Source organism: Sminthopsis crassicaudata, chromosome 3 (assembly GCF_048593235.1).
Source record: "Sminthopsis crassicaudata isolate SCR6 chromosome 3, ASM4859323v1, whole genome shotgun sequence".
Lineage (NCBI taxonomy): Eukaryota > Metazoa > Chordata > Mammalia > Dasyuromorphia > Dasyuridae > Sminthopsis > Sminthopsis crassicaudata.
In genome coordinates this window covers 338,473,120-338,480,619 of record NC_133619.1, presented here as the reverse complement: position 1 = coordinate 338,480,619, position 7,500 = coordinate 338,473,120, and the positions used below count along the sequence as shown (strand labels likewise).

The window sequence follows — 7,500 nt, the reverse complement described above, 5'->3', positions numbered from 1 at the left end:
ATAACAGCATCTGCTTCATAGGTTTGTGAGTTTTAAATGAGATAAAGTAAAGTCCTCTGTAAATGGTTGATGGCTTGTTGTCCTTTGTTCTCACCAAAATGATCTCACTATGCTGGAGTCAGGTTCCAGTGTCTTGACTATGTATGAGCTCAGAAAACACCGCAGTTGGGGAACAGGTGGGGTGTTTAAATGTGCACTTCTCAGAATCGTTCTCAGAATCTTTCTGACAATTCGAATGGAAATCACTCAGCTTTCTAGCATGTTACTGCCCAGGATTCATAGCCATGCAATGAGAGGGTCAGCACAACAGCTCTGTAGTAGACCTTCCATTTAATAGTCAGTCTAATACTTCTTTTCTCCCATGCTTCCTTCAGAACCTCCCAAATACAGAGATAGCTCCAGCAATGAGTGTGTTGATCCCTGGAAAATATACTGCTAAGGTAAGTGAACTTATCCACAGCATTCAAAAGTTTTCTACTCATTGTAACTGCTAGTCCCATGCCTGGATATTGTGGTGTTTTCTTGACGTTAATTGTTAGGTCAAAATTAGCACAAACAGCAGAGAATCAATCCTAAGTACTATGGAAATACTTGCTATTACGTATGTGTATTAGCTATAGTGTATTCTTGGTTGGTTTTTTTTTTCTCAGCGATTACTCTTACCTTTGCATTTAGACTATGAGCTATCTCAATATAGCAGCTATGATTTTTATTTCTTCTGTGTTCCCATAGTACCTAACAAAGGTCAGAGCATTAAGTCTGTCTGCTTCCTTCTCCAATAATTATTGAAAAGACAGAATTTTTTAAAAATATAGTAAAAAGTGGAACATCTAAAAACTTTAATATGAAGGGAAGGGGAGGAAATACCCATCTAAGTGTCTACTATATACTAGGCGCTATATTAAGTTTTTTACAAATATTATCTCATCTGATACTCACAAGCCTGGAAGCCAGGTGCTATTATGACCCTTATTTTACAGATAGGGAAAGTGAGGCAGACAGGGGTTACATGACTTTTCCAGAGTCACATAGCTAGAATAATCTGAGGCTGGATTTAAATTTAGGTCTTCCTGATGCTGGGCCTAGCATAAAGGAAACCTATTTAAGGGGATTTTTTCTAGGTATAATCCCTTTTCCAGTATTCTAGGGATATTCTCAGATGGATACCTGATACTGTAGCCCATTTTCTATTCTAGAGCCTTTACTTTTTTTTTTTTTAATTTGTGAGGTGGGACTGGGGAGATAAAGGGGGAATGTACCCTAAAAAAGGTAGAGAAACCACTAATTTCTATGTTACATACAACAAATCACTAAACTTCCCTAAGCCCATTTTCCCACCTCTAAAATAAAAGGAATAGGTGAGATGATCACCAAGATTCCTTTCAGCTCAAGGGATATGAATTCTTCCTTTTTAAAAATCCAATATATCAATGTATATATATTTATTTATACAATTATCTTGCTGCACAAAAAAAATCAAATCAAACTGGAAAAAATGAGAAAGAAAATAATATGGAAGTAAACAACAGCAAAGAGTGAAAATACTATGCTGTGATCCACACTCAGTTCCCACAATCCTCTCTCTGGGTATAGATGGCTCTCTTCATCACAAGATCACTGGAACTGGTCTGAATCATCTCAGTGTTGAAAAGAGCCACGTCCATCACAAGTGATCATCCCATAATCTTGTTGCTGTGTTCAATGATCTCTGGTTCTGCTCGTTTCACTCAGCATCAGTGGATGTAAGTCTCTCCAAGCCTCTCTGTATTCCTCCTGCTGGTCATTTCTTACAGAGCAATAATATTCCATAACCTTCATATACCATAATTTACCCAACCATTCTCCAATTGATGGACATCCATTCATCTTCCAGTTTCTAGCTACAACAAAAAGAGCTGCCACAAACATTTTGGCACATGCAGGTCCCTTTCCTCTCTTTAGTATTTCTTTGGGATATAAGCCCAATAACAGCACTGCTGGGTCAAAGGGTATGCACAGTTTGATAACTTTTTGGGCATAGTTCCAAATTGCTCTCTGGAATGGTTGGATTCTTTTACAACTCCACCAACAATGCATCAGTGTCCCAGTTTTCCCACAGCCCCTCCAACATTCATCATTATTTTTTCCTGTCATCTTAGCCAATCTGACAGGTGTGTGGTGGTGGTGAGAAGATAAAGAAGTCCCTGTCAAGTGGGGAATGGAAGTATTTGAGTGTGGTAGAATCTTACTGGGCTGTAAGAAATGATGTTTCTGACTAATAAAGAGAATCATAGAAAAGATTTCATGAATTGATAGAATGAAGTAAACAGAGTCAAGAAAATGATACACAGAGTGACTATAACAATGTAAATGGAAAAAAATGACAGTCATTTTAACAAAATCATAAGGATTAATAGGACTTGGATGAAGAGACTTGAGAAACTCCTGATCTACCACTTAGTGGATGTGGTAGGTCCGTAGGTGTTATAAACATTGTTTATGTTTTTAGACTTTTTCATCATAACCATTATTTGCACTGATTTTTTTTCCTCAAAAAAAATACTATTTGATATAAGGGGTGGTTCTGTGGGAGGGATACTTGGGGTTACTAAGATGATTTAAGAAACAGAAAATTAAATAAAAGCTTTAAAGAATAAAAGGAAAGCACAACTTTGTGTTTTCTTTCTCAGTAGAAGATATAGAAAGCATTCTTGAAGCTAATATAAGACCAGAATAAATGTATAGGAAATAAAAAAATGTTCACAGGTCCAAAGATGTCTAAATTGCAATTAGAGTCCTACTCACTTGAGAGCTCCTGAGCTGCCAAAGTAAAGTTCTCTGTCTGAGCAGGCACGCTGGTCAGGCTCTGCTCCAACGCAGAGGTGGCACAAACGAGAGTCCATCCAAAAAGCACAAGGCACACAGCTGTCGGAGAAGAACGTGGCTACCGCTGCATAAGGGGAGAACAAGTCGTGAAACAATTGAGGGCTGTGTGTGCACGGGAAGGCTGGCAATGTGTATGTGTACATGTGTATGGTCTGCGTATATATGTGCATGTGCATTGTGTATGAGGCGTAAGCATATATGTGTGCATGTAGTATAAGCATTGTGCATGTGTGTTGTGAGTATATGCATGTATGCATGTGTGTATGGTCTGAGTATATTATGCATGAGCTGTGAGCATATATCTGTGCATGCATATGCATGTGGTATGAGCATGCATGCATTTGTGTATGGTCTGAGTATATTGTACATGAGCGGTGAGCACACATCTGTGCATGTGTGCACACATGTGGCACAAACATGCACCCAAGTGTATGATATGTTATCACATATGTGTGAATGTGGCATGCACATGTGTGCATGTGTTAGCACAAATATGTGCATGTGTGCCTGCATTGGTGTGAGCATTGTGCATTGCAGTCTGAGTATATGTGGGTATGTTCGTTGCACATGATCTGTAAGAACATATGAGTGTGTGCGTGTAATGTGAGCATGTGTGCATGTGTGCATGTATTCATGTATGTAGTGTGAGTGCATGTTTATGTACATTGTGCATGAACTGTGAGCATAAATGTGTGCATGAGTGCATGCATGTGGTGTGAGCATGTGTGCATGGGAGTATGGTGTGTATACCCATTGTGGATATGATGTAGCAGTGAGTATATGCATGTGTGCATAAGAGTTTGAATAAAAATCCAAAGCTTTAAAAATTCATCTTTTACAAAATAGAACTTTTATGCACTGAAAAGCTCATTGATTTACTCTCATGGGGCCAATATACATCGTGTCCATTGCTGGTTCTTATCTATCTAGAAATCAAAGGTTCTTAAGGCTTGTTTTAAAATATTTTGATCACTATTTTTCACTATTTTAAAACTATTTGTTTTCTTTGTAATCATATTTTATTTTATGTATTTTAAAGTAGTCTTCTGGAAAGAGTGCACAGATTTCCCCAGACTGCCAAAGAGTTCAGCACACAACAACCTTCTTAGTCTCTGGTCTAGATAATCTTTTTCTTGAATATCTAAGTTCATACATTGCTCGCTGGGTGTCCAAAGTTCACACACACAAATACAAGTAAAAACTGCTTGCTTCATAAAATATAATTTTGAAATATATTTGTTTAATATTGCATTTTACCTGACTACATGTAAAATAAATTTTAAATTTGTTTTTGAAAATTTTGTTTCAAATTCTCTTCCTTCCTCTCTCCCCTTCACCCTCATTAAAAAGGCAAGCAATTAGATATAGGTCATACATAGGCAGTCATGCAAAATATATTTCCATAAAAGCATCCTTTTAAAAATATAGTTTCAGGTCACCAGTGCTTTCATTCCTCTTGCCAGCTTACCTTTCTCAACAGGATCATTGGTATTGTTCCAGTTCAACACACCAAGTTCCACAAGTTTCCCAATAGGGATGATCCACCCAGCTGACATACCAGGCCAGTGTGGCAGGACTTCTTGCCTCTGAGATCTCTGAGTTGGAAATCAGTTCCTTTCTTCACAACAGCCACAGCAAAGGAGTAAATTTGCCGGTCTGTAAGAAGCAAAAAATTAGGGAAGGTTGTCAGAGTAAAAGTCTCAAGGGATAGGGAGATGTCAAGACATCTTGGAATCTTCACTTTTACCTGATAAGTAATGGAAGAAAGGATCAGGAAACTTTTCCTTGATTTCAGAACAAAGTTTTGAGGAGTAAATTCTTAATCTCATTAAAAATGATCTCCACAATCAAGCTCTAGAGCTTTTTTTTTTTTTAAAGCTTTTTATTTGCAAACCATATGCATAGATAATTTTTCAACATTAACCCTTGCAAAACTTTGTGTTCCAATTACCCCTCCCTTCCCCTACTCTCTCCCCTAGATGGCAATTAATCCAATACATGTTAAACATGGTAAAATATATGTAAATCCAATATATATACATATTTATGCAATTATCAAATTATATAAAATCAAATCCAAAAGGAAAAAAAATAAGAAAATAAAATGCAAGCAAATAATAAAAAGAGTGAAAGTGCTATGTTGTGAACCACACTTAGTCCTCACAGCCCTCTCTCTCTGGGTGCGGATGGCTCTCTTCATCACAAGATCATTAGAACTGGCGTCAGTCATCTCATTGTTGAAGAGCCATGTCCATCAGAATTGATCATCTCATAATCTTGTTGCCTTGTATAATGATTTCCTGGTTCTGCTCATTTCACTTAGTATCAGTTCATGTAAGTCTCTCCAGAGAATTTTTAGTCTAATTATAGATGACAGAGGCAGGGAGATGGCACAATGGATGATAGAGTGCTTGTGCCTGGAGTCAGGAAGATGAGTTCAAAGCCAGCCTCAGCTCCTTACTAGCTGTGTAACCCTGGGCAAATCACCTATTTTCTGCCTCAGTTTTCTCATCTATAACATAAAGTTATAGTAAGTACAGAAAGACCAAAAGTGACTCACTACATGTGTTGTAGGAGTCTATCATATACTTGTATACTTTACTCATGGGAGCATCTTCCCCTATTTAAATACAGGTAAGTAACCACAGCCAGAGTTGTTACGAGCCTCAAGTGAGACATTTATAGTATTTTGGAAATGCTAGCTATTAGGCATTTCCCGCCACAGCCTCTATATTCCAGTCAAACTGCTCTACTTTTTATTTTCCATAAATGACATTCCACCTCTTGCCTACTATTGCAAAACCTGTTCCATATGCTTAGAATGCTTCCCTCCCCCCTACTGCCCCTTGGAATCTCTAACTCCCTTCAAGGTTCAGCTCTTATGTCTCTTCATACAAGACTTTCTAATTCCCCCAATTATTAGGGTTCTGTCATTTATTCTCTCTGGATCTCAATTTCTTCTTCTGTAAAGTAAGAAGGTTAGACTAGATAAACTGAAGATATCTTCTGGTTCTAAATGTATGATTCTATGAAATTGTATTAAATTGTCAGATATTATTTATTCATCTATGTACATGTTTATACTCTTTTCCATCTCCCTCCTGCCTTTCTTCAATAGCAAAATGTAAGGACTGTTGCCTCTGGTTCCCCAGCAACCACCACAATACTCTGAACACAGTAGGCATTTAATACACGCTTGTTGAATTTTAGAATGCAAGAGATTTTTTATTCCCAAGGCTCCGCCTAAGCAAATGAAAGTTATGAAGTCCTCCAACTGGCAGTTGCATAATCTCTGCAGTCTGTTTTAGGAAATTTTCTGACTAAAATTTTTTTTAATCACTCCCCATGATATCCCTGTGGATTTTTCTCTTTTCCTCTATATGGAGGAGTCCATTCCCCTTCCCCAAACAAACATATTAGTCTTATAATTATTGATTGAATCAATCAATCATAAGTATCAACTAAGGGCCAACGAGGTATTAATCAGTTTGCCAAGTGTGAAGTAGTTGGATCATTAAATGAATCAGGAATGCTACACATTAGAATTATTTGAAAGAATCAGTCTAGGGGGCAGCTGGGTGGCACAGTGAATAGAGCACCAGGCCTGAATTCACGAGGACCCGAGTTCAAATCTGGTCTCAGACACTTAACACTTCCTGGCTGTGTGACCCTGGGCAAGTCACTTAACCCCAGCCTCAGGGGAAAAAATGAATCAGTCTTAGAACTACTTCTAAGACTATATATGTGTATGTATGTGTTAATACATATATATATATACACACACATATATACATATATATATATATATATATATATATACACACATATATATGTCTCCAATATTCTAGCCAGAGAGCGTGTGTTTGTATATTCATATACATACATATACATATATAGAGATATATATGTATGTATGTCTCCAATATTCTAGCCAGAGATTCCAACAAGACAGTCTAAGGATGGTAAAGGAATCATGCTTGGAGGGTGGGTAAGCATAATAAATGTCTTTCACATTCACACTAACTTCCTCTATAATGACCAGAGGATGATCATGGAACTTTGAGAAGTTGGAACATTTGAGTTTTGGGGTTATCCTTGGAGCAGCAGTAACTGATGACAGAGTCTGCATTAAGACTGAAAGGGAACACTGAGGACTAATGAGGCACACCAAGAACTTCCTAAAAGATCTTTCCTGGTACTAAAAGTCAGCTTTGATTTCTGAACAGCCTAGCTTTGTTCTATAAACATTCCAAGAACTATGAGATTTTCTGGTAAGTGAGTCAGTAGATCCACATTGGAGAAAACCCACCTTTTTCAGAGCCATAGTCTTCAGCTATGATAGGCTTCAGACCAAAGGGGGCTGCAACTGCTTCATAGACTAAGCCACCATCGACACAAATGGCATCAGCTTCATTTTTCTGCAAGAGATGAGTCCGAAAACTTGGAATACATGTAAGGTTTGTATTCAATAGAAAATCAGTTTGGATGAGAAGAATTTTCATAACATCATCTAGTGCATGGCTCCATCTTTGAACACAAAGCTCATAACCATGGTGGATGGTTCTTTTTCATTAAAGAAGAAAAAAGGTGACCTTTCTTTTAATCTTCCTTAGTAATTCATTTTAGTGTCTTACA

General features: G+C 37.5%; 1 protein-coding gene and 1 pseudogene across 1 annotated transcript in view; both read right to left on the bottom strand.

Moving 5' to 3' along the window:
- Positions 1-7,500, bottom strand: part of LOC141562104 (inhibitor of carbonic anhydrase-like) — an 82,535-nt gene that overhangs the window by 33,554 nt on the left and 41,481 nt on the right.
- LOC141559655 (inhibitor of carbonic anhydrase-like) overlaps positions 1-7,500 on the bottom strand; it is a 24,164-nt pseudogene that overhangs the window by 611 nt on the left and 16,053 nt on the right.